Here is a 10,649-nt window from a genome sequence, read left to right on the forward strand (position 1 = left end):
CAACAGCAATCAGGCGACAAAGGGATCAAAGAGGCTCATTCAAAATCGGCCAAAGAAGAAATTCAAAAAATTTACTCTCTTTTGCGGAATGACATGTTACTCTCTTATGGAAAAACCCAAAAGCCTACTCCCAAACTATTGAAGTTATAGAAGAGCAATTCCAGTAAAGTGGCAGGATACCAAAATCAATGCTCAAGAAATCAGTTGCATTTCTATACACGAATCCTTTGGGACCGAAGAGATCAGGGGTCATCCATTTGTGCTTTTAAAAACCATCTACGTTTACCTTTGGAATTAACATAACCAGAGACGTAAGGACTATGTTACAGAAACTATAAATCACTCTTGAAAGACATTGAGGAAGACATAAAAAATGGAAAGATATTCCATGCTCACGGATCAAGAAGAATTAACATAGTTAAAATGTCCATGCCCTACCCAAGAACAATCTACACTTTCCAATGCTATCCGATCAAAATACCAAGGACATTTTCAAGAACTGGAACAAACAGTCCTTAAATTTGTATATAGGAAACAAGCCCGAATCTTCCAGGAACGTGAAAGGAAAAAAAGCTGGGGGCATCACAATGCCGGAGGTTTCGAACTGTACTACAAAGCTGTAAATACGAGACAAGCACCGGTACTATTACAAAAAACAGACACGCAAGACCAATGGAACAGAATAGAGGCGAGATGGATGACCCTCGGCTCTTTGGGCAACTAATGACTGATAAAGCAGGAAAAAAAACATCTGGTGGGAGAAAAGACAGTCTCTTCAATAAATGGTGCTGGGAGAAGAGTGGACAGCCATGCAGAAGGCAAAACTTGACCACTCCTCTACACCATACACAAAAATAAACTCCAAAATGGATGAAAGACCTCGATGTGGCGAGACAGGAATCCATCAAAATTCTAAGGAGAACATGGGCAACAACCTCTACGACATCAGCCAAAGCAACCTTTTTTCATAACACATCCCAAAGGCAAGAAAGAAACAAAAGAATAAAATGTCATTTGTAGGACTTAAATGCTAGATTAAAGTTTCTGCACAGCCAAGGAAACAGTCAAGAAAAACTAAGAGGCAGCCTGAATAGGAGAAGATATTTACAAATGACACTACAGATAAAAAGTTTGGTATCAGATCTACAAAGAACTTCTATAAACTCAATACCACGAGAAACAAATAAATCAAAAATGAAGCAGAAGATATGAACAGGTACTTTTCCAATGAAGACATACAAATGGCTAACAGACACGCTGAAAAAATGTTCCGAAATCATTAGCCATCCCATGAGGAAATTTAAATCAAAGCCACACTGGGAGATACCTTAAGCGCCAGTTAGAATGGCAAAAATAGACAAGGCAAAAACAACAATTGTTGGAAGGGATGGCATGGAGAGAAGGGAATCCCTCTGTTGTTGGTATAGAATCTAAGTTATGGTACAATACTCTGGAAAACAGTGTGGAGGTCCCTTAAAAAGTTAAGTGAGCTACCCTATGATCCAGCCGCATTGCGTCTGGGTATTTACCCCAAAAGATACAGAGCGTGAGTGAAGAAGAGGGCCACCTGCCCCAATGTTCATAGCATGGCATAGTAATCCACAACCAATGAAATCGTGGAAGGAGCCGAGATGCCCACTTCAACAGACGACTGGATTAAGAGTTGGCGAGATCATATATACAATGGAGATATTACTCAGCTATCAAGAAAGGCTGAGTTCTCAGCAGCTCCCAACACTGGACGGCACTGGAGGAGATGATGCACAAGGTGAAATAAGTCAAGCAGAGAAGACAACTATCATATGATTTCTCTGTATGAACATAAGAACTAGGATGATCGGTAGGAAGAAGGGATGGGGGAGGTAGTATCAGAGGGGGAATGAAGCATGAGACTATGGACTCTGAGAAACAAACTGAGGGCTTCAGAGGGGAGGGGATGGAGAATGGGATAGGCTGGTGATGGGTAGTAAGGAGGGCACATATTGGACTAATGAATCATTAAAAGTTACATCAAAAACCAGGGATGTACTGTATGGTAGAATAACATAATAAAATAAAAATTTTATTGCTTGAAAAGCAAAAAAGAAGACACAAAAGATGGAAAAATATTCCATGCTCATGGATTGGAAGAATAAACATAGTTAAAATGTCTATGCTACCCAGAGCAATCTACACTTTCAATGCCATCTGATCAAATACCAATGACATTTTCAAAGAGCTGGAACAAACAATCCTCAATTTGTGTAGATCCAGAAAAGACGAATCGCCAAGGAAATGTTGAAAAACAAATGCAAAGCTGGGGACATCCGCGTTGCTGGATTTCGAGCTGTACTACAAAGCTGTCATCACAAAGACAGCATGGTACTAGCACAAAACAGACACATAGACCAATGGAACAGGATAGAGAACCCAAAAATGGACCCTCCTCTTTGGGCAACTACTTGTACTGACAAGCAGGAGAAAACATCCAGTGGGAAAAAGACGGTCTCTCTTCAATAAATGGTGCTGGGAAAATTGGACAGCTATATACAAAAAGAATGAAACTTGACCACTCTCTCACACCATACACAAGAGTAAATTCCAATGGATACAAATAATACCTTAATGTGAGACCAAGAATCCATCAAAATCAGAGGAGAGCATAGGCTGTAACCTCTTTGACATCGACCACAGCAACTTCTTTCATGACAGCACATCTCCAAAGGCAAGAGAAACAAAAGAAAAAAATGAACTTTGAGCTTCCTCAAGATAAAAGTTTCTGCACAGCAAAGGAAACAGTCATCAAAACAGAGGGGCAACCCACAGAATGGGAGAAGATTTTTACGAAATGACACTACAGATAAAAGTCGGTATCCAAGGTCTATAAAGAACTTCTCAAACTCAATACACGAAAACAAATAATCAAATCAAAAAATGGAAAGAAGATATGAACGGAGCACTTTTCCAATGAAGACCTTACAAATAATATAACATGAAAAATATTCAAAATCATTAGCCATCAGGGAAATTCAAATCAAAACCACACTGAGATACCACCGTAAAGCCAGTTAGAAGATGGCAAAAATTGACAAGGCAAAGGAAACAACAATTGCTGGAGAGGATGTGTGGAGAAGGGGTAACCCTCTACACTATTGGTGGAAATACAAGCTGATACAGCCACGTTGGAAAACCTGGAGGTCCCTTAAAAGTTAAAAATATGAGCTACCCTATGACCCAGCAAATGCCTGCAGATGTTTACCCCAAAATACAGGCGTAGTGAAGAAGGGCCATATACTACCCCAATGTTCACAGCAGCATTGTCCACAATAGCTAATTGTGGAAGGAGCCGAGAGATGCCCTTCAACAGATGACTGTATAGTTAAAGATGTGGTCCATATATATGGAATATTACTCAACAGCCATCCATGAGAAAGAACAATTACCCAACATTTGCCAGCAACACTGAACGGGACTGGAGGGAGATTATGCTAAGTGAAATAAGTCAAGCAGAGAAGAACAATTATCATATGGTTTCTCTCATTTATGGAACATAAGAAAGAGGAGGAAGATCGGTAAAGAGAAGGAAGGGAAGAATGAAGGGGCGCGAGTGAAGGGAATGAACCATGAGGAGACTATGGACTCTGAAACAAACTGAGAGCTTCAGAGAGAGGGGAGGCGGGGACTGGGATAGGCCAGTGATGGGTATTGTATTAAAGAGGGCATGTATTGCATGGAACACTAGGTGTTATGCATAAAACAATGTCATCATGGAGCACTACATCAAAAACTAAAGATGTACTGTGCTGGTGTGACTAATACTTATAACACTAATAAAAAATTTTTTTAAATCCTGAGGCGAGGAGAACATGGGTATGCCGTGCACGGCCTTACCTGCAGCAACCTCTTGCTGCACATCTTCAAAGGAAAGGAAACGAAGCAAAAATGAACTACTGGAACAAAAGACCAAAAGCTTCTGCAGACTAGGAAACCATCAACAAAACTAAAAGTACGGCAGGAAGCTGGAAAGATATTTTACAGATGACAAACGATAAAGGGCTAGTATCTAAGGTCTATAAAGAACTTCTCAAATTCATTACCCAGATAAACAAATAATCCAGTCAAGAAATGGGCAGACGACATGAGCCCAGACATTTCTTCGAAACACAAACGGCCAACAGACACATACAAAAAAGCTTCCCATCACTTGGCATATTAGGAAATACAAATCAAAACCACAATGGATACCACCTCATCCTAACACCAGTCAGAATGGCTAAAATTAACAAGACAGGAAACAGCAAATGTTGCAGGATGTGGAGAAGGGGTAACACTGCTGGTGGGAATCTAGCAGCTGATGCAGCCCTCTGAAAACAGTATGGAGGTTCTTCAAGATGTTGAGCTAAAATTCTAAGACCCAGCAATTACTGCATTGGTAGGTATTTTACCCTAAAGACACAAAAATCTTAGTGATCAGAGAGCACTTGTCCCCAAAGTTCACAGCAGCAATGTTCCGAAATGGCCAAATTGTGGAAGAGGCAAGATGTCTTTCAGTAGATGAATGGATAAAAATGTGGATTCCATATATACAATGGTTATTACTCAGCCAACAGGAAGGATGAATATTTACCATTTATCGACCGCGAATGGTGCTGGAGGAGTATCATGCTAAGTGAAACAGGTCAATGAGGAAAAACACAACTGCCATATGGTTTCACTCCATATAATGGAGACATAAAGGAATAATTACAGAGGTTGGAGTGGCATGGGGTGGGGTGGGGAAGAACTGGGGAAGAAATCAGAGAGGGAGAGCAAACCATACATGAGACTCTTGACTCCAGGAAACAAACTGAGTGCTGTGGAAAGGAAGGTGGGTGAGGGGACTGGGAAACTGGGTGATGGGCACTAAGAGGACACGTGATACACGATGAGCACTGGGTGATATACTCAACTAATGATTCATTAAACATTATATATCAGAAACTAATGATGTACATTACCATGGCTAATTAAATTCAAATAAAAAAGACCAATGATATTTTTCACCCAGAATACAAAGGAATCTAAAATTTGCATGAAACTTTAAAGAGATCAAAAACTAAAGAAGCAATCTTAAGAAAGAACAAAGGAAGACATCACACTCCTGATTTCAAAACTAAAGCTATATACTAAACAAAACTGCAGAAGTATGGGTCTGACATAACGACACATCAACCAACAGAACTACAATAGATTCCAGAAATAAAAATCCCATCTATCCGTCAACTAACATTTAACAAAGGAACCAGCCATGTACTCAGTGGGAAAGAATAGCGTCTCTTTAAAATGGTTTGGAAAACCTGGATAACCCTATGCACAATAATGAAATTGGACCACTACCTTTACACCACCTCACAAAAATTAACCCTGAATGGATTAAAGACAGGAAGGTTAGATCTGAAACCACAAAACTCCTAGAAGGAAAGATAGGGAACAAGATCCTTGACCTTAGTCTTGAAAATGATATTTTTGTATCTCACACAAAAAAGAAACAAGCAACAAAAAGCAAAAGCGCAACAAGCAGGGCATATCAAATGTATAAAACTTTCCACACAGCAAGCGAAACAATCTACAATATAAATCAACTGACAGAATGGGAGAGAAAATGCCTACAAACCATAGCTTGAAAAATGTTTGCCAAAGCATGTATCATGTAAGGGGTTAATGTTCAATATATATATAAAATAGAACTCCTACAACAACTCAAAAGCAAAAACAATCACGATTAAAAATGAGTAGAGAAATGAATAGATATTCTGTTCGAAGAAGACACTAAATGGACAACAATAGGTATATGAAAGGTTCCCAACTTATCACTAATCATCGAAATGCGAATCAAAAGCACAATGAGGTATCGTTCACACCTGATACAGAATGACTACCATCAAGAAGAGATAAAGTGGTGGTGAGGATGTGGAATAAAAGGGTATAGTAGCCCACACTATGGATGGAAACATAATTTGGTTCAGCCACTATCTATCAATAGCAATAGTAGGGATGTTCGTCAAAAACTTAGAGAACTACCATATGATCCCACCAACCCCACTTCTGGGTATGCATTCAACACAACTAAAACAGACACCAAAATAATCCTGCACTCCCATGCATATGGCTTTCTTCCATAACAGACAAGATATGGGAATGATAAAGATGATAAAGAAGACATGGTATATACATACAATACAGTGGAATATTGTTCAACTGGGAGAGTAGAAAGGAACTCTACGACATTTGAGACATTATGGATGCACCCTGACAGCATTATGCCAAGTGAGATAAGCCAGACAGAGAAAAGACAAAATACTGTATGAGATCATGTGAACCAAAGGCAGAATCAAAAAGTCAATCACAGTAACAGAAACACAACGAGGTGGTTGCCCAGGGCCTGGGGGGCAAGGGAATTTGAGATAGGTTTTTGAAAGGTACAGTCTTTAGCTAAGGATGAAGAAACCTGGCAATCTAATGCATAGCATAATGACTATAACCAATAACACTAATGTTACATTCCTACTCACAGAGACCTTTCTCCTACTGAAGCCCTCATCGTTTCTTAGAAAGACTTCTCAGACATTCTTACACATTTTTGAGAGCAGTGCTTCAAAGAACATACCTATGCCTGCATGGCATGGGGATGAGGGCAGACATCCTTTAATCATATTGTAGTACTTCTGTGTGGCGTGGAATGGCGCAGCCACCCACTCTCTCCGGTTTCAATGATTCTCCTTCCCTCAGTCCCTGTCCATCCTCACAAAACTTGGCCAAAGAAAAGTTGGCAAGGCTTCAAATACCTCTTCATTTATAGTCTTTAACTAAATGGAAGAACTATGTGACATATCAAATTGAGACCCGCCCCCAAAAATATTAAAACCCAGTCCTCTCCAGGGATAATATGTAATTGTAACATCTGTTTTTGCTATCAGTTGGTTCAAGTCTGAGCAATCTGTATATCAGCAGCCCGGTATGATACCATCTTGTTCCACTTTTGAAACAGATCGAGGACTAAACATTTTAGGTTCTACATTGTTGAAGAGAAAAGTGGCCACAGTTAATATCCCTGCCTATCTAGCACTCTTTCTTTTAGGTCTCTGGCTTTTGAAGCTGGAAAATATATCAGCATTAGATGCTAAAAATTCTAATCACAATCTACTCCATAAATTAGATCACCCATACAAATCATAATCTCTCCCGATAACAAAAATGTTGAACTGGACAATAAAAGAATACCAGCTCTCCATATTTGTTCTTAGTCTGCAATATTTAATATTCACTAACTGTAATATTTTATTAAGATATTTTATCTAATTTCTGAGAGAGAGAGAGAGAGAGAGAGAGAGAGAGAGAGAGAAAGCACAGAGGAAGTGAGAGGGAGGAAGCCAGGCTCCCCACCCCCAGGCACAGAGCTTAATGTATGAGGCTCCATTCCCAGAACCACGGGATGCACTTGACCTATTCAGACTCTTAACAGACTGAGCCACCCAGGGAGTCCCACTTGCTAATATTCAATAAATAATGAGGCCCTCCTCATGTAGGTGAAAACGAACCTCCAGGACTTAAAGGTATTGTGTTTGTGTGGAATCAAGTCACAGCTGTCAGACCATTTTGGCATATTATCTATGAAAATTAAGCTTTATTTCCCCAAAATATTATAATTTTGTTAAGCTCATGTACATATTATTGGGGTTAAGGTTCCGATAGGACTTACATATGGACCCAGGATGTCAGAAAGACCATCTCTTCTTTTGTAACCTCCTCACGGCATCTTTGATTTCTATGGTGTCCTCAGACACCAGCTAAATCAAGCGGATTCAACATGGGAATAACCACAGTGTAGAATATTGATGCAAATCTGTCAAGACTGGAAGACCACCAGAGCTGGAACTCAAATAGACATAGACAGTTGAGGTATAGAAGGGGAAGCTGCTGTCAGATGAAGCACAGGTGGTGAAGCCTTGGACTGCCTTTAGCTGAAGTGATCTTCATGATGGACATGGCAATATAGCCATAGAGGATATCATGATAATGAAATATTACTATCCCAAAGAGCATTGCTAATATAGCAATCAACAGTTGTGTCACAAAGAAAGTATCAGTGCACAGGACAGATTTAACAGTTGGGGCATGTCACAGAAGAAGTGCTTGATGACATTAGGCCCACAGAAGTGGAGACTGAAACATGGTACACAATTAGGACTATAAGCAGAGAGAGTCCATTTTTATCATATGAGGATCCCAGCATATAGCACCATCCGAAAACAGAGGGTCATGGGTGACATGATTGCTTTGAAAATGAGAGAAGTGGATTACAAATGGCAGCATATCGGTCATAAGCCATATAGCTGTCAAGAGACAAAGACTCTCTCAGTCCCATATATGGTTGAAAAGACAAAAGTACTGAACAGCACAACCCACAAAGGTGATGATCTGCTGCTCTTGAAAAAGGTGGAGAGCATCTTGGGAGCTATGGAGGCTCACACCAGATATCTATGAAGGACAGATTACTGAGGAAAAGTGCATGGGTGTGTGGAGGTGAGAGTCCATCGTTATTAAGATGATGAGGCACAGGTTCCAAGTCAGAGTCAAAATGTAGATCAAGCAGGAATACAACAAAGAGCACTGCTAGGATTCTGGGAAAATCAGAGAATCCCAAAAGGAGGATGCAAAATAAGTGATCTCTGTGTATTCCTCCCCCAATCTGTTGGCTTGCTGCTTCTGAAATCAGAAAAGAGAAGAAAAGCACTGCTGACTCAGGTGAAATGAGCAGCATTACAAATTTCATTTGTGCGATTTTTTCCTCAGTTGGTGCTAAGGAAGAGACCCAGCCACCTCACACTGTACTCTACAGTTAAAAGACCCCAGATTTTCACCTCAAATTGTATAAAAATACTTTTTACTGTTCAAATTCTCAATTATTTCATGAAGTCTCATGAAAATTAAAGGAATATTTTTTAATTTGACGGAGGAAATAATAGAAATGTTGTTTTGTACAGAATCCACCAAAAACTTTTTAAAACCTCCTAATGATAATTCTATATATAACTGCTTTCTTTACAAGAACATAAGGAATCACCTCCCAGATTCTTACTGAGATAGCCTTCAGTCCCAGATGGTCATCTAGACAATGTTTAAAATTTTCTCTTTCATCCTTAACTTATTTACACAATGCCTTGTATTTCACAAACTCTTATATGAATACATTTAATATATCTCATCTTCTAACTGGTCCACAGGAAAACTGTATCATAACTTATGACTCTGATAATATTTTCCTAGAGGCACAGTATATGTGCCCAATAAGTCTCATGGAACAAAGTGTGTAAGGAAGTCTTCCTACTAACAGTATACCAAAGAGGAGACTAGTATAGCTCTCACTATTGATGACCCCAACCTTTTCAATTTTAGGGTATTTTACTGCTTGACAAACAGCATGGTACTGTAGTTAAAGGTTCCGAAGACTTTGGTTTTGTCCACGATTCCTCTCTTTATGAACTTGTCCCAGTAGCTTACATGGATTGATTAACTCAAAATAACGTACTGAAACGACCTTAGAGCCCCTGAACTCTCCAGATTACTAGGATAGTTACATGAAAATTCATATATGGGGATGAATATTCAACTACCTGAATTCCGTACGGCCAATTGTTCAATAGCTGTTAGCTGTTACCATCATGGATTGCTTACAGATAGCCATGAATGACAGCTACGCACCCATAGTTAGCAGCGTCAAGCAATTTTTATCGTATTCTATGGGTTAATTTGAGGGATTTCCTGAGGCACCACTGACCTTGTAGACAGTGAGGAATCATTACACTCTGGGCTAGATGTGGAGATTCAGACCTCATGTAGAAGCAAATCCAAACCACCTGGGGCCACGAGGCACGAAAGCACAGAAACAATTTTCCATTTAGTCTACTTGAGTTTGGGTACACTTGCTCAACTGACAACCAGCAACACACTATGATGGACCTTGATGCAGAGGAAAAGTAAATATACTTCAGTACCGGAGGGTATTTCTGGTATATTTCATATGTTTTATTGATACAGTCATCGTGTTTAGAGCTCACCTAACAAACGGTCATAATGGATTACAACTATGTGCCTGCTATGCTCCCACAACAACTGTCCTTCCTTGAGATGAAAAAGGAAGTAAATCAGTAGAGAATAGCTAAGAAATTTTTGAAAAAATATTAATAATTAAAAGACACTTGAACTTTCAAGGATTAAAAAGTATTAAACACTGATGATTTCACTATTCTTATAAAATAGGAATATGTCAAGACCTTTATGAGTCTTTTTAGAAAAATTTAAATATCAGTAAGAATTTAAGTATGATAAGAGTATTATTTTAAATTGATAGACAACTGAGTAAATTCTTGATATGCATTTATATAATCTTGGCTGTTGTGTAATGGAAAAAATGTCTGAAATATAACACCAACACAGAAACTATAAAGAAAAATGTAACAATTTTTAAACTTGGTTATGTATGAGAAAAACCCCACATAAATAAAATACTTTTGTAATACAATGGATCAAGGGAAAAAGAGTCACAAAAAGCATAAAAAGACAATAGTAATGCTTTAATAAAAAGAGCGAATCAGGATGGGGCACCAAGTACTTACTTCCGATGGGGTACA

The 10,649-nt window shown here is 39.0% G+C and overlaps 1 pseudogene; it reads right to left on the reverse strand.

Moving 5' to 3' along the window:
* Positions 1 to 7,733: 7,733 nt before the first annotated feature.
* On the reverse strand, positions 7,734 to 8,791 carry LOC103666279 (annotated as a pseudogene).
* Positions 8,792 to 10,649: the final 1,858 nt, after the last annotated feature.

This window comes from Ursus maritimus, unplaced genomic scaffold, assembly GCF_017311325.1.
Source record: "Ursus maritimus isolate PB19 unplaced genomic scaffold, ASM1731132v1 scaffold_23, whole genome shotgun sequence".
Classification (NCBI taxonomy): Eukaryota; Metazoa; Chordata; class Mammalia; order Carnivora; family Ursidae; genus Ursus; species Ursus maritimus.